The sequence below is a fragment of the Rattus rattus genome, chromosome 8 (genome assembly GCF_011064425.1).
Source record: "Rattus rattus isolate New Zealand chromosome 8, Rrattus_CSIRO_v1, whole genome shotgun sequence".
NCBI lineage: Eukaryota > Metazoa > Chordata > Mammalia > Rodentia > Muridae > Rattus > Rattus rattus.
In genome coordinates, this window is record NC_046161.1 from 26,205,072 (window position 1) to 26,218,614 (window position 13,543).

General features: G+C 40.5%; 1 pseudogene; it reads left to right on the forward strand.

The window, feature by feature from the left end:
* The first annotated feature begins 10,290 nt into the window (after nt 1-10,290).
* The window catches only part of LOC116907302, a 22,377-nt pseudogene continuing 19,124 nt past the window's right edge, over nt 10,291-13,543 (forward strand).

The following is a 13,543-nucleotide window of genomic DNA, read 5'->3' on the forward strand; positions in this document are numbered from 1 at the left end:
AAAAAAAATAAACTGACATTCTTAAAAAGTAATATTTTGGTTATTTGGTTTTTTAAAGCATAATTTTCATACTATGGACATGCACTTTTTAACCTTCTAGATCCTTTCTGATGCACACACCCAGAATAACACTAATGAGAGCTGCTTCTGCAGCCCCTCCCCCAAAGCTATACTTTTGTGCAATGGAGTATATAGCACAGATAAGAAGCTGTAAAAAGTCCATTTGGTCTCTAGACTTGGATAATCCTGTCTTTTCTGTCTATTGTTTCTTTGTCCTTCAGATTCCTAGTTCTCTTCTAATAAGAGTACAGTGATACATACACATTTTCAGGTTGTCTCCAAAAAGTTCATAGGTTAGAATCTTGGTCTATAATATGACAATAAATAGAAGTGGTAAAACTTCTGGGAAGAATAAAACTGAAGAAGGGAAGGGGAAGGTAAATGAAATAGTAGGGCATGGGTGGTTGGATAGGGAAAAGGAACAAGGTTGGCTCTTCAGGAAGGATGAGTAAATACTTTATAATACAATATAATATTAATATTAATATAGGATCTAATCTAACATAAACTATTTACTCTCTCAATTAGAAAGAAGTCACTGCAGAAGTGGTAGAATGCTTAAAAGGCAAATGATCCCAAACAAACAGTACACTTCCCTGTCTCTTCTTTCCCTTTTCTCCTCATGTAAACTCTTCTCTTGCACATGCTCCCTCTGTAGTATCACCCATGATCAGATAATATAATCATGGATGCCCTCATCATAGCTTTTGGTATGCTATATGGCCTTCCAGCATCCAAAATTGTAAGCTAAATAAATGTGTTTTGAATACATCTTTTAATATATGAAGCCTCAGCTATTTCACTGTCGTAGTAGAAAACAGAAAAAATAAAGAAATTATAACCAAAACCACTAAGTTTTGAATAAGGTGAAAACACACCAAAGAAAAAGAAAGAAAAAAAATAATAATTTCTCCAAGGAGTGATAGGATGAGCATGGATGGGAGAGAGGCAGATTGAGCACAACCACAGCCATTACTCAGTTACATGTTACGTAATGCAGCAGCTGTTTCGTAAGCTCAACAGAGGGCAAACTGGCAAAGCCTTTGCCTAGGTGGCAAAGCATTCTTCGGGAGTCTGAGTGTGACTGTTCATGAAAGACTCTTCACTGTGTCCAAAGACTAGCAACTGTAGCTTCCTCCTTCTTGATATTTACATAGATATGGTTGAATACAAACAAATTGAAGAGAGAGAAATATTGAAGAAAACTCAAGCTGTAATAAAGGTGGAATTGAAAAACTTGACAACAACAAAATCAATTGGAAGACTCGGGGGAGACTTGGCAGTGGAATGGGTCAGTACCAGATAGACTATTAGGACTTGAAGATAACATAGAGGACATGAACTACTCAACCAAAGAATTTACTGTATATGAAAAAACTTTGAGATGCCATTTAAAGACCAAATCTGCACATTACAGAGACAGAAGAGGGAGAGTCCCAGGCTAGTGGAATAGACTAAATCTTGAACTGTATTATAAAAGAAAACTTCTCCACAAAAAGACACACTCAGGAAGATACTAGAAGTATCTAAAACACAAATATGTCATCCTATGCTCATGGATTGGTATCATTAATTTAGTTGAAATGGTCATCCTGTCAAAAGCAATTTCCAGATTCAATGTAATCCCAGTCAAAATCCTCATGACATTCTTCATAATAACGGGGAGGGGAAGGGAGAGAAGTAAAATCCACATGGAAGCACAAAAGACCTCAGAGACCCAAGGCAAACACAAGCAAAAAGAATAGTGCAGGAGGGATTACTATGCCAGGTTTGAAGTTACATTACACAGCTATAGCTACACAAACAATATGACACTGGCAAAAAACAAGGAAACAAAATAAAAACATGCATATAGATCAATGGAGCACAGTAAAAGATCCAAATACAAGTAAACATAATTGGAGCCATCTCAAATATTAAAAGATGTCAAAAATATGCACTTTATCAAATGGTGCTTGGGAAACTGGATGCCCTCCTGTAGAAGAATGAAATTGGATCCATATCTGTCACTTTGCTCCAAAATCAACTGCAAATGCATCAGAGACCTCCATACGGAACCACCCCTGAAACTTTTGAAGACAGCATAGGTAGTACCCAACATGAACTAGGAATAGGAAAAGACTTTCTAAATAGGGCTCCAGTTACTCAGCAATTTAGGCTGACAACTGACAAATGAGACCTCATCAAACTAAAACCTTCTGTAGCGCAAAGAAAACAATTGATCCAGGAGAGAGGAAACCCATAGAGTGGGAGAGAACTTTGCTAGCTACACATCTGACAGGAGATAATGTCTAGAACATTCAAGGAACTCAAAAAACTGAGTCAAGAAAAAAGCCCAAGTTTTAAAAACAGGCTATAGATTTGAAAAGAGGCTTTAAAGTCTGAACTAAAGAGGGCTAAGAAATGGCTTTTAAAGTACTCAACATCCATAGTAGTTAGGGACACACAAATTAAAACTACTTTTAGATATCTTCTCATTGCAGTCAGAATGGCTAACATCAAGAAACAATTCGTAACAAATGCTGACGAGACTGTGGAGAAAGGAGAACCTTATTCACTCTCAGTGACATTGCAAACTGGTCCAGCCACTCTGGAGATCAGAATGGAGAACTCTTAGGAAGCAAACGGTATATCCACTGTATGACACAACTAAACCACCACTTGACATGTGCCTAAGGAACTTGCCATCGTAGCCCACAAATATGTTCTCAATCATGTTAATCGACACTCTGTTCACAATGGCTAGTAAATGTAAACCACCTAAATGCCTTTCAACTTGATAATGAAAATGTAGTTCATAAACATAACAGAATTCTATTCCGCTGTAAGGAAAAATGAAGTCATGAAGTTTTCAGGCAAATGATCAAAACTAAAATATTACACTTAAAGAAGTAACCCAGACTCAGAGAGATAAACACTGAATTTTCATTCTTTGTAAATAGTTCTAACTATTTAGACTTGAATATATAACCTGAGGTAACTTAGAAGCCAAGAAAATAGACAGGGACCATGAGAGTCAGGAGGAGCTGTAGAAGGGGCATAATTGAATAAAAGTTCTATAAAGGGAGAGCTCTGTGAGAACTGGGGAGGAAAGAGGGAGCCTAATACAGAGAAGAGGCAAATAACATTAACGATGTTTGAGAAAGTTATGAGAATATATAATGTTTATATGCATATTTTAAATATATACTTATTTATGTGTGCACACACATTCATAATATAGGAGGTGATAGTGCCCCTCCCCTCTCCTTAAGAGATAAAATATCTAATAAACAAACCCCACTGCCAGGCATAAGAAACCACCAGTCAATTATTGTCAGGAATCCAAGATGCTCTCAAGCAAGGCACTTCTGCCATTGCCCTTGGCTCCCAGGACATGAAGGCAAGACCTTACTGCTAAAGACACCACATACTTCAGATACAGAACTTAGAGAAATTAAGCTGGAACTACTATAGAAGTCTCCTTTCTCAGGACTAGCTCTTGAAGTCTCAGAGGGTGCCATGCGGGCTGCCAAAGGATAGAAGCAGTCAAAAATCACCAAACCTGTGAACCACAAGGACAACTCCAGCAAGATTTCCCCAATGGTCCAATTCCCCAATGGTTCAATTCCCCAATGGCCCAATAGCTGTGCTTACATTTGGAAGTAATCAATAGCAGTTTAATTGGGCATAAGGCCTGATCAGTAGCAATTCACGCTTGATATCTTAGTCCACTGCCCATTGCTAGAGAAGTGACAGGGAGCAAAAGATAACCTGGTACGTTTCCTAAACTAATACAGTATTTATCCAAAATGCATATCCTTATACCTGCAGATGAGTGTAGCACTTATCAGTCATCAAAGAAGCTTGGTTTTTGCAACAGATGGAGGCCATTGCAGAGACCCACAACTGGTCAGAGTGCAGAGAACAGTAGACCACTGGATGTACAGTCTCAACTGATACATCTACAATTCAATCCCTACACTCAAGACTCAGGGAACATCACAGAAGAACAGAAAGATTGAAAATAAAAAGCAGAGGACTACAATTCCTGCTGCTAAATAACATTTTTTGATAAGCCAGGGAAGGTGCATTAATGAAATCTCAACAATATGGTTTTCTAAACAAGACCCAAATAATGACAACAGTGGTTGACATGCCAACATGGACCATGGATGAGGGGAATTCCCCCAAATCCCACTCCCAGATGAAGAGCTACAGGAAATCAATAGCCATGGAGAGGATGATCAGTTTTTCTCTAGAGATGCAAACTGATAGGCTACCCAGCCCCAAGTGGTCATCCATACACATATCAGCAACACTGTGTGTGTGTGTGTGTGTGTGTGTGTGTGTGTGTGTGTGTGTACGCATGCGTGCACCCACGCGCACCCACGTGTGTTAATGCTATTAAAAGAAGGGTCACGAATTTGAAGGAGAGTAAAAGGGAACACCATCAGAAATGAAGGGATAGAGGAAGAACAGAAATGATATAAATACAGTATCCATGTCTAAAATGCCCAGAAACATTTAAATTAAAAAACATAAAATGAGAAAAATAGAATTGATGAGACAAAGGGATTTTCATTTACTTTCACTGGCTATAATTCTTAGTTGGCTTATTTTCTGCAATGTAGTTATTGCTTTTGTTATAAACAATAAAAATTACCCCCTCCCCAATTCTTGCTCTTCTCCCTAACTTCAAGGACAGCTCTTACCATGTTTGTAATCATCTACAGCTGTCTGACATACTGGCCACGGTACTCTTGGCATAGTAGATTCCTGCCAGAGATCTAGGGAATGAAAGGCCACAAAACTGAAGTCTGTGACGTCCAAATGAACAATGCCAGGACTCAGAATGCCTCATTGGGAGTTTGTAAATTACTCATCAGCTTTAAAGCCCAGAGGGTTAGTAGAGTGGAATGTGACCAATCACAATTCAGCAAGTCTCTTAGATGTACATGACTCCAAGGAGCAGGAGAAGACTAGGGAAGAAGATGGGTGATTAAGGACCTGTTCCCCAAACAGGAAAGGACAGTATTCAGTGGATGAGCAGAAGTGTCCCATTTCTCCTGAGGACATTGTCATGAGGAACAGTTTTCTGTGGTAAGAGTACCCAGGTACATCCAGCACAGCAGCCCATGAGCCTGCTGCACTTTGTTGAGTTCATGGCTTCTTTGAGCGCTATGTTCAATGCAAGGCTCCTTGCCATGACTCCTGTGACAGGAAGCTGAGAAGCACCCAGGGTTGAGGATATGTCACCTAAGAACCTGTAATTTTCACACAAACACTTTTGCAGGGATCTGGAGAAAGTACTTTCTAAATCCAGAAGGGAATGTGGTAAGCAGAAATGTGGGACATACTCCTCTTTGGGGACACCTGATCCCTGGTGGTAATGGTGCAGGCTAGAAAAGCTCCACGTTAGCTCATCTGGTTGCCCCCTTCTCATATCACCTCTACAACCTATACCTCTGATCTACCTGGGATTTCCCACTCTGGCTGTCCCAGTAGGGTTGATACTGGCTAATCTGTCTTAATTGGCTTTATATCCAGTCAAATGTGGAGAGTGAGACAAGGGATGGATCCCAGGAGGATTTCAGAAAATCATGTCATTATATCTAGAAGAGTTAGGGAAAATAAAATGCAGATACCCCCTCTCCCTGGAACCCACCTGTGTCTCAGAATAATAAGCTTTCCATTTCAGTAGGGAATGAAGCTATTTGTCAGTTTCAATGTCAAGAATGAATGCAATTCGAATTCTCCAGCCATTTATTTCAGCAATTCTCTATTCTTCAGCTGAAATAACTTAACATAGGAAATCGCTGTTCACTCAATGTAAAACTTGCAAACCTGGTTCCAAGAGACTTATTTCCTTAAAAAAATATGAACCATGGCAGGGGCTGTTAGATAAGATGCTCCATCCATCTTGGTACAATGGCAATGCCCAAGCCCGCTGGACCACTTATCTGTACCCTCCTAGGCTCAGGGGAAGCATCCCAATAGAACCATCTCTCCACTTCATTCTTCATTACCATCATTATAATTGCTGCCATTTCCTCATAAACATTCATGATTCATCATCTTTCCTGTTTGAACCTGATGGATTTATGACACCCAAATGGCCTGGATGTAAAACCTTCAATGACTGAGGCATTGAGAAAAAATTAGAAATAATGATAATTTTTTTTCATCTCACTGCAGGCAAGTTCCTGTTGTAGACAGATGAAGAAGATAAAACTGGGCAGCGGTCTCCAGCGGGAACCTGGTTCCGCATGGATGATGGAGAAGAATGTGGATTCCTGGGGAACCACTAATGTCGGCTGGAGTCTTCTTGTTCAGTGTCTGTCTTTGAGCCGAACACCAAGCCTTGAAATTTGCAAGTGTTTTTACTTCACAAAGCTTCCTTTATCCTCTTTGCCGTCCACTCACTACCCTACTAAAGGAAGATGAAAGACAGAGTGCCGAAGCTCTGAAAAACGTCTAGTGTAAAGCCAAATGCTTTTCCTTGAAAACAGCATGTATCCGTGCATGATATCGCATTCGCTATCTGCCAGAGGTGTCTGCCGTGCTGACAAATATATGGACTTCATGTATGGTAACTCATTTAGCCCTCATAGTCTTAGAAGGTAAATACATCAGTACCCCCACATGCGAAGCCACAGAAAGGTCAGCTGCTCTGTCTGATGACACCTGGTTTTGTAAATCGTGCTTCTAAAAATTGATTCACAGACATCTTTAGCAAAGCCCCTGCTCTCAACCAGCGCACTAGGTATCCTCTCTCAAACTGCATGTTGCTGACATTTCTAGACAACATTTAAAAACTGAGTGTTCTGAGCACCGGTTGCTTTGGAATTCTGCCTAAGGATAGAAGAAACAAATTAATAACACTTCCCAAGCTTTGGCATGCCCGTTCATATTTTCCAAATACTGCGAAAGAAGAAAATATGTAAGCTTCTTTTTCAGGCGTGCTTGTTACTTGAATTTCCTTTGGGTGGAAGTAGGGATTATCAAGAGGGATAAAAAAGGATAATGGCTGAGGAGGAGAAAGGTCACAAAGTGTGGCATACTGCATGTGCAAAGACATTGAGCGGGGTCTCTGCAGGAAAGGATTGGTGCAGGGGAGCCAAAGACGATGTGGGTAAGAGCAAAGACAAGCGAAGTCAAGACTTGAACTTCATAATAAAGAGTCCAAAGGCCAGGTGTGTATGACCAGTGGAGTAGTCAGGGGAGTGGGCAACACGCACATGGCTTACATTCTGCCATTTTCCCCTCATGTTGGGAGACTGTCATCCTAAGGTCCCTTTAATCTATTGACAGAGACCTTACCATGTCATGTTCCCAGAGCAACCCAGCAGCCTAGTCTCCAGGCTCCCCTCTCATACCACATAGTTCCTTCAGGAAACTCCCACAGCTGTTTCTCAGAGTGTAGCCAAGCCACAACCCCAGTGTGATGTTCCCAGCCTACTACTTGTCTGTCACCTAAGACTCCCGTCATCCTAGCTAAGAATTCACCTCTGCAGGTCACATCTCACCTCCCAAATGGTGAGTCTTCATATGAGGTCTGTTTGGTTTTTTTCTTTTACTGAAAATACACTTTTTTTCATATAGTATATTCTGATCACAGTTTCCCTTATCCCAATCCCTCCCTATCTCCTCTAGCATCCATATCTACCCCTGTTTGGTCTCTCATTAGAAAACAAGCAGTCGTCTAAAGAATAGTAATAAAATAAAATAAATCAATAACAAATCAGAATAAGACAAAACAAACAAACAAGTAAACATGCTACAATGATGATGAAGATCCAAAAAAAAAACCACAATAATACATATACGTTATACGTGTGTGTGTGTGTGTGTGTGTGTGTGTGTGTGTGTGTGTGTGTGTGTGTGTGTTTGGACACGCAGGAATCTCTCCTAAAGCAATAAAACCAGAATCCATGCTATGTACATAAAAGATGAAGATTATGTTAGGTTCTCATCTACTAGTACAGCAGAATATCATTAAGATTTATTTTTGTCAGTTGTGTTTGGATCTATCCTAGGTCTCTGGGCTATCTAGCCCACATAGATGAGAATAAGGAATTTTTTTATTTCATTACCTCCCTCCAAAAGAGGATGAATAAGGCTTTTAAAAACAATGCCCTGAAACGCAAATCAAAACAACCCTGAGATTTCACCTCACACCAGTGAGAATGGCTAAGATCAAAAACTCAGGTGACAGCAAATGCTGGCGAGGATGTGGAGAAAGAGGAACACTCTTCCATTGTTGATGGGATTGCAGACTGGTACAACCATTCTGGAAATCAGTCTGGAGGTTCCTCAGAAAATTGGACATTGAACTACCTGAGGACCCAGCTATACCTCTCTTGGGCATATACCCAAAAGATGCCCCAACATATAAAAAAGACACGTGCTCCATTATGTTCATAGTAGCCTTATTTATAATAGCCAGAAGCTGGAAAGAACCCAGATGCCCTTCAACAGAGGAATGGATACAGAAAATGTGGTACATCTACACAATGGAATATTACTCAGCTATCAAAAACAATGACTATTAAATTCATAGGCAAATAGATGGAACTGGAAAATATCCTGAGTGAGGTAACCCAATCACAGAGAAACACACATGGTATGCACTCATTGATAAGTGGCTATTAGCCCAAATGCTTGAATTACCCTAGATGCACAGAACACATGAAACTCAAGAGGGATGACCAAAATGTGAATGCTTCACTCCTTCTTTAAAAGGGGAACAAGAATACCCTTGGCAGGGAATAGGGAGGCAAAGTTTAGAACAGAGGCAGAAGGAACACCCATTCAGAGCCTGCCCCACATGTGGCCCATACATATACAGCCACCCAATTAGATAAGATGGATGAAGCAAAGAAGTGCAGGCCTACAGGAACCGGATGTAGATCTCTCCTGAGAGACACAGCCAGAATACAGCAAATACAGAGGCGAATGCCAGCAGCAAACTACTGAACTGAGAACGGGACCCCCGTTGAAGGAATCAGAGAAAGGACTGAAAGAGCTTGAAGGGGCTTGAGACCCCATATGTACAACAATGCCAAGCAACCAGAGCTTCCAGGGACTAAGCCACTACCCAAAGACCCCATATGAACAAGAATGCCAACCAACCAGAGCTTCCAAGGACTAAGCCACTACCCAAAGACTATACATGGACTGACCTGGGCTCCAACCTCATAGGTAGCAATGAATAGCCTAGTAAGAGCACCAGTGGAAGGGGAAGCCCTTGGTCCTGCCAAGACTGAACGTGATTGTTGGGGGGAGGGTGGTAATGGGGGGAGGATGGGGAGGGGAACACCCATATAGAAGGGGAGGGGGAGGGGCTAGGGGGATGTTGGCCCGGAAACCGGGAAAGGGGATAACAATCGAAATGTAAATAAGAAATACTCAATTTAATAAAGATAAAAAAAAAAACAATGCCCTGAATTCATGTTATGAAACACAGAACCTTAAAAGAGGCCACTGGGCATGGGGCCTACCCTTAAAAGTGAGACTTCCCTTGAAATAAAAACCTAAATTTTAATTTACAAGTGGCTATCAATTGGATATAGCTTTTTGGTTAGGAATAGGGCCTTCTGTCCACTTCTTTCAGCGGTAGGGCCCAATATGCTCCAAACCCTTGTATGCCCCGTGCATGCTGCCACATCTGAGTTTATATGTGTGCCAGTGCTGTTGTGTCTCTATGGCCTTGGTTCTTTTGGTGTCCTTCGTCCCCTAGAGCTCTTACACTCTTCCTGCCTCCACTTCCCAGAGTTCCCTGAGACCAAAGGGAAAGGATTTGATGAAGACTTTCCTTTTTATGGCTGAGTGTTTCATGGTCCCTCAGCTCTGCATATGACCTAACAGTGGTTCTCTGCATTTGTTCCCACCTGCTGTGGGAGGAAGCTTCTCTGATGATGGCTGATCTAGGCACAGATCTATGACTATAGCAGAATGTCACTGGGAGTCATTTTATTACTTTAGGAGAACAGTAGTATTTGGTTTACCCTAGGTCCCTGGCCTATCTAGTCTTGGGTTCTTGGCTATCCAAGAAGCACTGGGATGGGTTTTGTCTCATAGGCTGGGCCTTAAATCAAATCAGATACTGGTTGGTTACCCTCCCAAGATGTGTGCCACTATTACAGCAGCATGTCTTATAAGTAGGTCGTTCTTGTAGATGCCGTTCTTTGTAGCTGGGTCGGTGTTTACCTTTATTCTTTGGTAGTTTGCAGAGTACTTTCTAGTACCATGAATACTACTAGCCATGGAGTGAAGGCTCTGGACAGGCACCAGCACAACTTCTCTGTGTCCAATGTAGGTGTTGTCTTCAGCAATGGGAATTTACCATCAGTCTGTGGAGAACCACAATAGCCTTGGCAATAGTTCTTTGGAGGTTCCCTTTAGACAACAACTCAATTAGATATAGCCCATTCCTGGTCCTGGAAGCTTCATTTAGTTACAAGAGATGTCCAGTCGGACCTCTGTCTCCTCCGTTATTTGGTGATTTCATATAGATTACCTTTATGTATGCATATATTATAGGAAGTATCTACTGTTACCTGTATCTACTGTATCTACTGTAGGTTTACGTAGGACCTTAAATCTGCCTTAGTTTTAGTCTTCCCTCTGGTCTCTTTTCCCTCACCCCTGTGTTTTCTTGCTACCCCTGTTTGATTTTCCCATTCTAGTACCAAACACTTGCCCATCTATAAATGTCTACTCTTTTTCCATTTTCAAGGGAGATCCATCCCTGCTACCTAGTCCCTTACTCTCTACCTAACTCTGTGGTTATACAGATTATAGCTCACTAAACAATGAATAAACTAGCATCCACATAGAAGTGAATATATACCATATACAAATATGTACCATATTTGTCTTTCTGAGTCTTACCTTAACCATGAGATGGTTAAGGAAATTTTCTTCTATGATTTTGTTGAAAGTATTTTCTGTGCCTTTGACATGGGTTTTTTTCTCCTATTCCTATTATTCTTTCATAATAGTTCATTGTTTCATAAAGTTTATAATATATTCTTTCAAATCATTTGTTTTCATAGTGTCCCAAATTTCCTAGATGTTTTGTACTTGCAGTTTTCTTTAACATTTAACATTTTCTTTGAGGTATCCATTTCTTCTATCTTGTCTTCAATGACCAAGATTCTCTCTTACATCTCTTATTCTGTTGGAGAGACTTGTCTCTGAGTTTTCTGTTTGAGTGCCCAAATTTTTCATTTTTTTTGTTTTCTCTGTTTGGGTTTTCTTTATTGGTTCTATTTCTACTTGTAAATCTTGAGCAGTTTTCTTCATTTCATTCTCCTGTTTGTATTTTCCTAAGAGGAAATACAATTAGATTTCTTTAAGGGATATATTAATTTCATCTTTAATGACCTCGATCCTATTCATAAAGGCTGCTTTGAAGCCCTTATTTTGTGCTTCAGCTATGTTGCATAGTTCACAGCCATACTACAGTGGAGTCCCTGGGCTTTATAGAGACATATTTATCTGACTGTCATTGATGCCTATATCTTAGGCATCTGGGTTTGGAATGATTGTAATTTTAGTTGTTGGTGTCTAGCCATGTCTTTGTTAACTGGGTGTTCGATTCCTTGGTTTCTGTTATCTTTTCTGGTTTTCAGGTTTGGTGTGGTGACTTGGGTTGTCTGGTAGGAAATGCTTCTGAGATTCTGCCAGGTATGGCCACTGGGGCTTCCCATTGGAATGTGGTTTTTGGTATTGGGTGCTAACATTTAGTGGTGTAGATGGAATAAAGGGGGTTCACAGAAGAGAGGAAAGCAGGGTGTGCCACCAAGATCTGATTAGTCCCCTGAAAATGGAGGCAGAGTAGAAGGAAAGACCAAAGCAGGAAGTCTGCTACAGAGTTGGGGGATGATACTGGGATAATGGATTTGGATAAGAGGAGGGAGTGAATATCTGGAGCTCACCTACACAATTCCCTGGCCTATCTTGTTCCCTGACCAGCATGACCAGAGGGTTCCCAAGGAATGCTTGCAGGAGACGAAAGCTGAGATAAAAAATGGGGTGGTGGAAAAGCCCATATGGGACTATCTGTGTAATACTCTGGAGATAGGGTCTGAGAGGAAGGGGAGGCTTACCAAGTGGTCTGCTACAGAGCTAAGGATGGGGTAGTGGGGAATTGAATTTTGGAGGAGGTAAGGGAGGAAGGAGAGTAATAGTCTGAAGATCACCAATAGGAACTGCTTGACTTTTGATCTTTCTTTATATTTCTCTTTTAATTCCCCCCAAGAGCTCCCATCTCTAATTCATATACCAGAGAAGATTCACATTCAGGGGATGATTATTCAGAGACCATGAAAAGGGATATGGAGTTCAACTTCTCTCTTCTGTGAATTCTGTGAATTTGGTCTTTATTTCTGTATCTGAATATACCTTATTCACTTTCCAGTGATTCCCAATTACTGTGGGATTATAGAGGTCTGTGGGTGTGAGGAACTAGCCTGGAGGGAGAAAATATACACTGAAGAAAAGACAGAATCTTCAACAAATAGTACTGGACAAACCAGATAGATACCTGTAGAATAATGAAACACAACTGAACTGCAAATAGTTCAGTGAGTGACCTCAACAGAAGACCCGATAGCCTGAAGCTGTTAGAGGAGAAAACAGAAAATATGCTTAAAGTTATTAGAACACATAAAGACTTTCTGACTAAGAACCCATTGCCATTCTTATTCTCCCTGGATATTGTCTATTGATGGTTTGCCATCAGATGAGGGAGGAAGCCAGCATCAAATGGGACAACTCTGAGGACGACAATAGTTTTCACCCACACTTAAGAAATGGGGGGAACTAGGCATGATTGCTTGTCAAAGTCAAACATATAATACCATCGATCTACAAGAACAATACTAAGGAAAATCCTTAATTAACTTGATGTTTGCCTTTGATCCACTTTTGACATAAAGAGACAAATAATCAAATTTCAGATTTAATAGCTGATGTTGAAAACAATTACATCAAGATAATGAAAAGGCAAAATGTCAGTCTGGGAGAAAATATCTGCAAAAGACAAAACTGATTTAAGACATTTTAAGACATGTCCAAAATACACAAAGAACTCTTTAAGATTCCATGAAGAAAATTAACTACTTAATTTTCAAAAATGAAAAAATAACCTGAACAAACTCCTCATCAAAGGAGATATGCACATAACCAATGGGCATATGAGAAATGTTATAAGTCATATTGCAGAGGGGTCATGCAAAGTCAAATAACAGACAGGCACCATTGTGCACCTCTCAGAGTGGCTATAGCTAGTGACAAGTGTTAAGTGTACCTTCATGAAAATCCTAATCCATTGCTCATGGTAATTCAAAATGGCATGATGACTTTGGGAGAGTCTTAGTAGTTTCTTACCAAAGAAAATATGCTCTTATTATAGCATTAAGAACTCAGGCTTCTTTTTTGGTTGATATGTTTGTTTTTAAGACAGAGTCTTACTGTGTAGCCTTGGTTGGCCTGG